This window comes from Cnephaeus nilssonii (assembly GCF_951640355.1).
Source record: "Cnephaeus nilssonii genome assembly, chromosome: 16".
Lineage (NCBI taxonomy): Eukaryota > Metazoa > Chordata > Mammalia > Chiroptera > Vespertilionidae > Cnephaeus > Cnephaeus nilssonii.
In genome coordinates this window covers 58,807,828-58,819,634 of record NC_137087.1, presented here as the reverse complement: position 1 = coordinate 58,819,634, position 11,807 = coordinate 58,807,828, and the positions used below count along the sequence as shown (strand labels likewise).

General features: G+C 55.3%; 1 protein-coding gene across 1 annotated transcript in view; it reads left to right on the top strand.

The window, feature by feature from the left end:
* The first annotated feature begins 614 nt into the window (after window positions 1-614).
* MGMT (O-6-methylguanine-DNA methyltransferase) overlaps window positions 615-11,807 on the top strand; it is a 158,530-nt gene continuing 147,337 nt past the window's right edge. The window contains exon 1 of the mRNA XM_079793032.1: window positions 615-724. The gene's annotated coding sequence lies outside the window, so the exon portion shown is untranslated. The remainder of the gene's footprint in view (window positions 725-11,807) is intronic.

The following is an 11,807-nucleotide window of genomic DNA, read 5'->3' as shown; positions in this document are numbered from 1 at the left end:
TGGCTCTGAGACCTCACTTTGGCTCCTGAACCTGGAACCCCTTGTGCAGGCATCTGCAGCATCCTTCAATCTCCCCAACGAGGGCGACTGGGTCCCTGCAGCAGGGCCAGGCCCAGGCGCCTCACCTGGATGCCACACTTCCTCACTCACCCCCCGGGACATCACATCATCCACCTCACCAGCCCCTGGATCACCAAACTGCCTTTCTGTCCTGCCCTGGGGATCAGAGAGGCAAACACCAGCTAGCCTCTTTTTATTAATAGCTTGGGGGTGCATGTTAAAACACTGTCCAGATAAAAAGAAAAGTACTGTTTATGCATTAACTCACTGTGAAACTGCACCACAACACACTTGTCAGGACACCCAGCAGGCATCCTGATTCAGTTTTGTTGTTATTTTCCTCTGTGAGGCTGCGCAGAGCGGGGTCAGCCCGGGCGCCACACCGCGCATGCTCCGACCCCGCGGCGCTCAGGGCGGGGAGGCGGTGCCCGCGCTCGGCCCCGCCCCTGCCTGCGCCCGGGTTTCCTCCGTCCAGGCCCCGCCCCCGCGCGCCCGCGTCCCATTTCCCGCGAGCCCAGGCCCCGCCCCCGCGTCCCACTTCCCGCGAGCGCAGGCCCCGCCCCCAGCCCCGCCCCGCGCCCCGGACGTGCCCCGGCAGCCCTGGCGCCCAGACCCCCTCGCCCCCTGCGCTCCCCGCTGCTGGAGGTCGGCGCCTTGGGTTCCGGTGAGTGTCCGGGTGGCCTCCCTCCTGCCCAAGTTCAGGGCTCGCCCCGAGGAGGGCGGCGTCTGCTGCCCGTGGGGCACGTGGGGCAGTCCAGCCCCGAGTGGCCCAATGGGCTCCCTCATCTCACTGTCACGGTGGAGCCCGCCCTGCCCCCACCCACCCGCACGGGGCCCAGGTAGCTCAGGTGTGCCCAGGTGTGCACACGTGTGTCTGGTTTGCCCTGGGTCTTGTGTCCAGGACCAGGTCGCCCTGCAGTGACAGTGGCTTGGTGTGGACACCTGGCGGTCCCTGCTCTACCTCCAGGTGATGGCCAACACCTTCACGCCATCACTGCCCACCTCCTGCCCTGCCCTGCCCACCAGCGCCAAGGGGGCCGCCGCTCCCCTGTAGTTCCCAAGAAGCTTCCAGAAGCCCCTCCTCCGGCCTCTCCTTGCCGCGAGGCCTCAGCACACTCCTTGTGCAGAATTCCAGACTCTGTCTTGTTTGAGTCCTGTGGAGAGGAGGACCAGGTGGGGTCCTCGTTCCCCTGCTGGGGTTTGTCTACACCACACCCCACAGCCTCCAGGCACACCTGGAGTAGACTGGCAGCCTCTGAGAGCCATCCACACCGGCCCCATCATTCCCAAGTCGGGATAATGCAGGACAGCAGTCCTACCCCTCGCACCCCTCCCGCCCGGGCTCCTAAGTGTCCAAATCTCGGGGGGTTTTCCCTCTCGGGCCTCAGCCCGGTAGCCGCTCTCTGTCCTGGGAGCACAGTTTGTATGTGCCAGCACAGCGTTGGCTTGGTTGGGTCGTCCGTTGTCCGAGAGGGGCCACCGCTGGTGGAGGTAGAAGGTGAAGGCAAAGCGCCTGGTTATTCACATGGAACCCGTGGAGTCTCTGAGCAAGGCTTCCCCGTCCCCATCCCCAGACAGAAGATGGGAGATGGTGTGATAGTTCTCCCGCGTCCTCTGTGGATTAGACCAGGGGTGGGAACCTTTTCTCTGCCAAGGGCCTTGGGATATGTATAGCATCATCCACGGGCCATACAAAATGATCAGCTTAAAAATTAGCCTGCTCTGTTTGGTCAAACATTTAATTAACTCGCCCCTAATGCCTGGGCAGGGCCGGACGTCCCCCACTCCTGGATTAAACACTCAGGGAGGTGAAAAAGATACCAAGCAGCCTATGGCACCGTGGGGCATGGGGGTGTAGACCTCCACCCAGGCGGTGGGCGGTTCTCAGACCTTGCTGGTTCTCTCTGCTTTGGGCCTGACTGGCCTCATCTGGGCCTGGTCTGCCACTTGGGCCCCTGTCCCATGTTCACTCTGTGCTTGTCCTTCCTGCATCCGGGAAGGAGGGGCGGCCAGGCCTGCGGAAGAACCGACCTTGTGGGCGTTCCCACCGTTTCTTCGCCAGCCTTTTCCTCCGGAACCCAACACAGCTTACCGTTCTCAGTATTTTTTAATAATATACACTTACCAAACTAAGTCTTATTTTTCTTATTGTACCCTTGGAAGCCGCCCATTGTCCTCATTAGCAGAGAGGTGTGGAGAAGGAACCCGGAAGGCTGGAGACCTTGAGCTCTGAAAGGTCAGCGCTCTGCACCCCCTGTCTAGTGGAGACAATGGTAGCTGAAGCAACTTCCACCTTTTGGTCTCATGTAAATGCTTGCTGATGGGCTATCATGGAGCTGTTACTGGAATTGCCTGCCTAAGGGCTATGCGTGGATCCCGAACCTAAATAAAAGGGATCGCAAGGCCGGATTGAAGCGGGGTCCTTCCTCTTGAGCTGGGCTCCCGCCTGGCCCCCAATATTTCCAAATTAATACTTTCTAGTCTCTTTCATTTGCGGGCGGCCTCCTCCAGAGCCCGAACCCTGAACCTGAACCCTGAACCACACGGGACGTGGGGAACATCCTCCTTGTACAGAGGATATTTAGAAGCCAGTGGTTCAAGCCACCCAGATCGTCCTGTTCCCACTTCCTTTGTGGGCATCGCTGCCCTTTTCCAGTCGCGGGTCTTTTCTCCTTGGAAAAGGAAAGGAAGCAGAACCACATTCTCTGAACTCTTCCCTCTGGTCCTCTGTTACCACCTGTCAGGTCATTGTCACACCACTCTGACCCTGCCTGACGCCCTTGCCTGGCGTAGACTTCCTCTTCTAAGTCCACGATCCCCGAGGGTCCCGATTCCCTGTGTGTGTGTGTGTGTCTGCTCACTCCAGGTGGGCACACTGGGCTCTGGGTTCTAAGCTCCGTGAAGGCCCTGAGCTCCGTGGGCCTCTGTCACAGTCCCCCCCGACCCTGTTTCCTGGGATGGGAGCTTCTGACTCAGCTGCTTTCTGAAAGAGATGGGGTGTTATCATAGAATATGATTTAAAGAAAACCTGGAAGATGATACAGTCATACACATAAACTACAGTATCACCATTGAGTGGGAGGGGACTGTGTGCCAGTATTTGCATTTATACGCATGGTAAATGAGCCACCCACGCCCCGTTCTTGGTGTGAAGTGAGTGTGAGTGGTTAATCTGAAAGGGGGTGTATCAGGAGGCTGCTGCCCTGGGTTGATTGTTGTCCCTGTTCTGCTAGTGCTGGGCACAGGGAGACTCAGTGTTGTAGGCAAAACCCTGCGGGATGTATGTTCTGCGACATTTGGGTAACTTCCACGTACCTGTTGGTCAGTGGATAAGAGTCCAGTTTTCTTTTGACTTAGAAAAGTGAACAGTGATATAAAGCTTCAGTAGGAGGGCGGTAGGGTTTGGGGAAACCATATACTGAATATATAGACTACAGTGAGTAACTGCTCCTTTCTGTGGCTGTCTAAGTGAACTGTCTAAGAAGAGGAATGAATCATTTTTGTGACCTTTTGTAACCTTTGAAGGAGTCCGAGCGGTCTGGGCTGCTCTGGCTCACGTGTAAATCTGTCACAAGCAGTGTCTTGCCAAAGTGCACGGTCCCTGGAAGGGAATCCCGTCTGGGGCAGCCCCCCTCCTGTCTGCTCCAGCCAAACAGCTAACTAGGCTGGCCCAGGGGCCGCAGACACAGCAGTCACGCCCTCGCCCATGGGTGCAATGCTGAAACGTGTGTGTGTGTGTGTGTGTGTGTGTGTGTGTTTGTACCACAAGTTGTTTTCTTCCAGATTAGGGGTTTGCCAAAGGAGTGGGGTCTCCAGGGAGGGAATAAACTCATTTGGCCTGTGGTGCAGCCGCGGTAAAACCGGTTACACATTCGACAGACACATTTTCTTACGGTTGTCACACTCGTTTTCGCGAGTGTACCTGTGTAACCACGAAAGGAACTGTGCGAGAGCTCTCCATGCCTACTGTGTTCACTTGGCTACTTGGGACATTTCCTTGTTAGAATAATTTCCTGCCCGTATCACTTGTGAAGTCAGCGGAGTATCCAACCCTGGCGCTATGGCCCATTCCCAGAAGTCCAGGGCCCGCCGCAATGCGCCGTCCACCAATGGCATCGCTCGGAAAAGCAGGCACTTGTTAAATCTATTTGTTTTTATGATAGACATCGATCTGCCCGTCGCAATAATGCATTTATGGGCATTTTTCTGCAAGCACAGCGCTGGTGGCAGTTTTTACTGACAAATTGAGTCGTATGGATAGCAGTTTAAGAAACTCTTGCCTTATGGACAGATTGGGCCATTCCGGCACCGCCTGCTCAGAGGTCTGGAGATGGGGGAAGAGAGTGAGCTGCGTCTCGGGCAACAAAGGGGATTGGACATTTCAATGTTGAAATGTAATCAGTAAGGGGTAGTTATTTGTCATTTCTTTGAAAACTTTTCGCTACAGTTGACTCCCCAGTCAAAAGGACTGAAAGTAGGGACCACTTTCAGATGTTGACCGTCTCTGATGTCATTCGTGAGAGCCACCCCTGGAACGGGGGACCTGTCGCTCTCCTTGGAGCGGGGTGGCCGTGAGCATAGGGGAGCGGCGTCTGCGCCCTGCCGGCATCAGCATTCCCAGGGCGCTGCTGGAAAACATAGGTTATTGGCAGACCTGCCGGATCAGGAGCTGGGGACCTGAGTCTCTGCTCGCTCCCCAGGAGGGTCTAGCGGAGCCTAACATTGGAGCACCTGCAGGGAGCCTAGCGGGGCCCGGAAGCAGTGCTCTCCGCCCGGGGGCTCCGAGCCCCCGTTCCAGGGGTATCCATTCGCAGGCGGCGTTCTCAGGTGCCCGCGTGTGGATCTGGGTGCGTGGTTTTGTAACTCCTCAGGGACGTGTGAATCTCTTCAGATTGCAAACCGAGCATGTTATCACAGCGTTACAGTCGTCGGGCGTGTGGTTCTGACAGAAGATGCAGATGTTACCAGAACTTCGGCGAGAGTTTGGCAAGCACAGGTTAGGCAGGGACAGCCACATTGTGCTTCACCCCCATCTTCCCTTTTCTCTCCCGCTCTGGGTAGACGCACTTCCATGGTCTGAGGTGAGGGCCCACGTTCCGCTACACACCTGAATGCGTTTTCGTGGAACTGAGTTGCGTTTTTAGTGTATAAGGGCCAGAGCTGTGAGGGGAGAACAAGGGAGAGGGTCTGGTGATGCCATTTCCTAGTTGGGTGACTTGGGGCAACTGTTAAACCCCCAGCTGCCTCATCTGTTGGATGGAGGTGATCATGCTTGTTCTGTCTACCTGGACAAGTAATAAGCACATGGAATAAGAAATACAGATTTCTGATGTATGACTTACTGTCTGGATAGAAATCTTAATTTGGAACCACAGTCCTGTAAAAAGGATGAAATTGTAACTGGAAAAAGGTGAGGAACCAACCAGAATCCTTGTCTCCCTCCAGTCCAATCAGCATCCTTGTCTCCCTCTGGTCCAATCAGCATCCTTGTTTCCCTCCAGTCAGGATAGCATCATTTTACAGATTCACACACAACCCATCCCCTCATTTGGGACAGTGTACACGGGGTTAAGAGTGCAGGCCCTGGGAACAGAGCTTCGGGTTGGACCTGGTTCCACTAGTTACTAATTGTGACCTTGAGTAAAGTCACTTAACCTTTCCAAGCCTTGGTTTCTCCAAAAATAAGACAGATGGCACTACCATCCATGAAGCTGCTGTGGGCTACTGGGAGGGATCACATTTCATTTGGGGTTCATACCAGACTCGGCACAGGGCGAGTCCTGAATAATCATCATTGACGTTTGTTAGTTCAGAGTCACAAAACTGTGTTTGGTGGAGGCAGGAGTAGAGATGGGGTCCCGGCTACTGCTGTCCACCTCCCGCGTGTCTGATTCCGGGGGTTCCCGGACCATGTTTGGTCCGGAGCGTGGCGTAGCTCGGTGCTAATTCGCTGGGTTTCTAAAACGCCTTTTGTGTCTAAGGAAGTGGTTTTCTCTGCTGTGTCTGTTTTCCACAATGGACATTACTGAGAGCTGCCAACGGGCTGGTCTCAGGTGCTCTCCGCCCGGGGGCACCGCTCCGAGCGCTCAGGTGTGCCAGGCGCTGACAAGCTCACGGTGTCTGGGCCTAGGACCAGCAAGCGGGCTTCGCGCGCCTTTCCCAGCGGGCACTGCCAGTCTGACAGCCCCCAGCCCCCGCCTCTGGAAGGCTTGGCGTTGATCGTCTGTTAAATCGAAAGACCTTCCCAAAGGGCCAAACACAAAATCTGACACTGTGACAGGGGCCGGGAACCAGCAGTGACACCGACATGTTGACAGTATTTCCCCATGTGTGACTGCTCCCACCACGGTGTGGGGGGTTACATGGTCCATCAAGGAGGCTTTGTCAAGACTAGAACCTCTACGATAGGTGTGTGTGTGTGTGTGTGTGTGTGAATGGGTCTTCCTTGGGGGTATCTCTTTACCTTCATATCTGGATGGGCCTGGTAGAGTTACTCAAGCTCCAGAAGGTTCTGGCCGGTGTGATCATGATATTGCTCATAGTAACACGTATGGAAGGCTTCCTGTGCTGGCTGCTTTCACAGACCGACTTACCCCGTCCTCACGCTCCGCCCCCCGACGACCTAGGCACCATCAGCATCCCGGTTCGGCCTGGGAGGAGACTGGCCCTGGGAGGGCGAGTGACCTGCATGGTCACTCATTGAGTATCACTTAGTTGCTGTGATACTCAGTGGGCAGGAGTAAAAGCACGTTGGGCCCAAAGAAGAAATCTCAACGCTCCGAGGAAGAAAGTCGCAGAGGAAATAGAGAAGCATGACCTTTGCGGGCCTCTCTGGGGTGACAAGCAGAGCAGGGAAGGCCGCGAGCCCACCAACGTGACCTCAGTCCACCGGGAAATGAAACAAGACTCTGGGGATGCCCATCCAGATATGAAGGTAAAGAGATACCCCCAAATAAGACCTATTTACACACACACACACACTCCAGCCGTGGTCAAAGCCAGACTCTGCGAAGCTCCTGAGAAGTATTGCTTCCAAGTCCCGGTGCCCTGACCTTGTCACCTAGCTCAAGGGCGTGCGGGTGTGGGATGACGGAATCGGAGAGGATGCGGATGGACGGTGTCCGTAGCTCGGCACCCGATCGGAGGTGTCCTCAGTGCTTGCAGCTGCTCTTAGGAGTAAGGCGTCCACACTCCAGCGGGACTTCCTAGCAGGCTGGGCGAAGAAGAGAAATGATGTATTTCCCAAAGTTACTGAGTTTAGCCAGCTCTCCCAGGAAAGCCCAGGTGTGCTATTCTTTATTGTGCGGGAGAATCTGTTTCTGTCAGCGTTGTCTTATCATCAGAGGGGCTGTCGAGGCAGATGGATGCGCTGAGCTCCGGGCGTGTTTGCTGATGGCCGCGTTCCCACACCATCCGTCCCCGTTCTTGTCTGCCATGGTGCCAGCAGTTTACCCGGACGTGGGACTCTAGATGCTAAAACAGGGTCCGGGCGGCCGGGGTGCTTTGTTACCCAGACACTCTGATTCCAGGGACCTCTGTGACGCCTCACTGTCCCCCGACTGTTAGCTTGAATCCACATGAGATTGAGCCATAATTAGTTTAGGGTTTTTTTTTTTTCCTACAAAAATATAAGCTCAAAGACTTCCTCTGAGCTTTTAAAAAAATTTGTTTATTTCTGCCGCTGGTGTGATTAGAGCATCGCCCAGAGTCTTGTTTCATTTCCCGGTGGACCGAGGTCACGTTGCTGGGCTCGCGGCCTGCCCTGCTCTGCTTGTCACCCCAGGGAGGCCCGCAAAGGTCACGCTTCTCATTTCCTCGGCGACTTTCCTCCTCTGAGTGTTGAGATTTCTTCTTTGGGCCCAACGTGCTTTTGCTCCTGCCCATTGAGTATCACAGCAACTAAAACAGGGTGGATTCCGGGAGGGTTAAGTAAATACTCTTTTCTGTTGCCCTAAACTAGTGTTCTAGTAGTTTCCGCGCTGAAGCGTGTGCCTGGCGATCCCGTGGAAACTCCCGATGACGCGTGGGGAACCCGGATCATGGCTGCGCATTCCCGATCCGTGTTGGCTGCTGGGTGCTCGTTAGCACCTGCCCTCTATTCCGTGTGACCTGGCGACAGGACACTGGCCCCAGGCGGCGGGCCTTTACCTGTCTGCAGGGTCACCTTCTGGAAGCCGCTGGGAAGTGGCACGTTGTCCGCATTGGGCCAGGCCACCTCCGTTCACTTGGGGCTGCCCCTGGGGGTGCAGAGCCAAGGGCACGTGGGCCCTAGATTTAGCCTGTGAGTGTTCACATCTGTCTCATCCCTCCACCGCCGGAGGAAGCTGCCGGCTGCAGCCTCGGTGACCTCAGTGGCTTTGGCCTCGCTTGTCCATGCAGCCGCTTCCCGCCTCTGTCCCTGCGGGCACTGGACAAGCCTCCTGGGGATGCTGACCTGCTCCAGACACAACGGGGCTGCGTGCCAGCACAGGATGCATCACAGGGAGGCCCCAGACATGGCCGCGTGGCACCCGGTGCTTGGGTGAGGGAGAGTCACTTCTCGATCCCCCTCCTTCCATTGAATGCCCGGGTCTAGACCTGCTCCAGGGAAACCCTCCTGCCCGCCAGGTCCCACATGGAATGAGCCTCAGAGACTCATCCTGACTCCACTGCAGCCCAGAGCCCCCCACCTCCGGTCTGGCACGTTCTCTGGAAGCCTGTGCACCGTGCTGTGCTCTGAGAGTGAGTGGGGAGGAGGCCTTCTCGGAGCCCCTCACACTCCGTGGGGACCCCACACCAGCTCTCCGCCCTGGTGTCTCTCCCAATCCTCCCGCTTCGCAGCTCCTCCAGCAGCCTCTTCAGCCCTAGAATGTCCCCTCCCCGGGGGCCCATCCCACTCCCGCTGAGTTTCCGCTCTACTTGTGTGCCTCCATCTCTCGCTGCAGGAAGTCCCCGCTAGAAGCTCTCCGGGGCCTGGTGTGGGCTGGTGCTGGAGGGGAGGCCCAGCCAAGGATGCCAGACACAACTTGCTGTGGACTCGGAGCAGCAGGCTGGTCGCCGGCCCCGGGGTTGCAGGACAGGGAGGCAGCAGGCCAGGCAAGAGCCTCCGAGCGGGCCCCGGACGGCGGCCAGGCCAGGTGTGGGGACGTGCCCTAGTGCACGCAGGCCTGATGGGAAAAGGCGAGGTGAGAGGAGAGACCAGCGTAGGACTGAAGTTCAGGCAGGGGTGAGGGAGCCCGTCTGGACGTTTTGGTGGGGATGTTTTCATCGGTTGATTTTCTTCTCGAGGGGTGTCAGTTCAGTCGCTCTCCTGCCTGGACCAAGGAGCAGCTTGTGGTCATCCTAGTGGACACCAGCCAGAATGCTAAGGCCCGTGCCGTTGGCTGCTTTTCTTGCTCAGATGCCTGGGAACTTCTGGAGGTCTCTGTTGAGTTGGGGACCTAGACGTTTCTCACGGGAAGCTGCTGGCCCACATTTGTCCCAGACTGGCCTGCGTTACATCCGTGGCCTTGATGGGGGCCATGCGGAAGTAGGGGGGTGCTACATTTACCTCTGCACCAGTCTCCCGGTCAGTAGGCCCGCAGCACGCGTCAGGCATGCAGGGATTTCTAGGATTGCTGCAGACACGTAGGTTGTTAACTTGACCTGAGGACGTTGCCATTCCTGACGCCCTCTGTGCCCACGGCACCGGGGCCCTGGGACCTGCCTCGGGCCCACCTGTGGCAGGGAGACCGGTCAGTGCAGAAGCTCAGGTCCCTGGCGAGGGGATGCGCTTTGGTCCCCGGCGTGCCATTAATATTTAAAGGGTGGATCTGCATCCCCAGTTCCGTTTTACTTATTTATTTACCAGCGAGGCTCTGTTTGTTGTTTAATTCCGTAGTGAGAGTCTCTAAGAATATGATTAACCTTGAGGGTCATCTCATAATGTAATTATTAATGATTGATTCCGTGTATCCCTGAGATCGATGAGCGGCCCGCCGGTGTGGCGTGCGCTGGGGCTGGAGCCCACCCCTTCCCTCCATGTGGTTCTGTGACAGCGGCAGGACCAGTCTATTACCCAGAACAGGTTTGATGGCTCTGAAGTGTATGATTCGTTTGATATAATTATCATGATATGTGGTGTTTCCTTCTGTGACGGGTGCTAATACGGCCAGTGGTGCTAACGCCTCCTGCCACGAATGGCCAGGGCAGGGGGGGTGTCGTAATTGATCTTCCTGGGAGTGCTGTAATGGGAAAACAACCCAGGCTGTTTGAAGTCTATTTTACAAGTGTGCATGGGGCCTTAGGGATGTTATATTGAAAAACCCAATTGTACAGTTACCATGGGAACCCAATTAGAATAGATTGCTAGATTTTTGTGTGTGTGTGTGTGTCTTTCATCTTGACCAAAAATCTAATGTATTTTAAATGTTTTCATATGGAATTGGATTCAGACACTGACTTGTTCTTTGTGGTTTTGTGTGGTTTTTTTTTCTCGTTTCCAACCCTAAGCAGAAATAGTGATAAATTCTGTGATGGAGCTTTGTGGGGAAGTGTAGAGAGATTTAATCAGATTTTTGTGGAGAATTTGTACCAGTGGTGGGAGAGGCGGAAGGGGTGGGAAGCGTTTAAAAGATGGGGAAATGGGTCTTTTCTTCTTACGGCCAACGGGGACCCGCCTGTGCCTCCGGAGGTGCTCTGGGGGGATGATAGGTGTGTACACATCCCACCGCCATGCACACACCTGAGGAAATAGAAATGGTGTCCATGGTCATGCGGATGGCTCTCACGGGTGTCCACGGGCGTGTAAAGGATGCCGATGGCCAGAACTGCCGTGCTGGTCGCCAAATGCTTCCCCGTGAGCGGTGTGACTTTTGTTGTATGGAAATGCCCACATCCCCTCAGTGGCACCACGTCTCTGGAGGTGCTGAGGAAATACACAGGCACATGCATTCACTTACGAGGTCTTGGTTTACATGTAAATGTCTATCCACTCACGGTATGGTGGTGAGACCAACCCCTTTTGCAATCTCAGATGATTGCTTGAAGTTTTGAAAGTTTCTCTCAGCCTAAAATTCAGTCCCTGGTCAAGTTCCATTGCTGTTTACCAGTCGTCATGTGATGTGTCCAGGCTACGTCAGTGTTCTTCTTATGGAATTCCACCTCCGTGGTATTTACTGTATTAATTTGGTCTTCCCTATTTTCCTGATGCAGTTTTTCCTTTTTCTTCTCCCTTCCTTCTTTTCTCTCTCTCTCCTTTTTTTCTTTTTAAAGTCATGTTGCTTGATGCACACTAAAGAATGTGAGTTTATGGGTAAATTTTAAAATGAAAATGGTAATCAGGACCCCTGTCCACTTAGCACCGCTGTAAGACATTCACATCAGCAGTCCCGTGGACTTCATCTGTGTGAGCCCTCCCCGGCCCCCTCCCCACCCCCCGGTTATCAGTGTGTGGGATTGTCTGTTTATCCTTCTCTCGCTTTTCAATTGTGTCTGGTTTGACCGTCTGTCTGCTCCTCGCAGGGTGTCGTTCAGCGGGGCTTGTTCGGAGCCCTCTGAAAGGGTGTTCTGCTGTCTGGTGTTCCGGGACTGGGCTTCTTCCTCAGAGTGAAGTTTCTGAGTTTCGCCCGCGTTGCTGCATGGAGCGCATTGTACATCACAGCCTGTCACCGTACGACTGCACACCGCTGGCTTCTGCACTTCTGTCTCCCGTCGCTGGGCACCGGAATTGTTCCCGGCGTTGGCTGTCACCCCTGCATCTGGGGTCGCTCTGTACGCCGCTCCTGTGC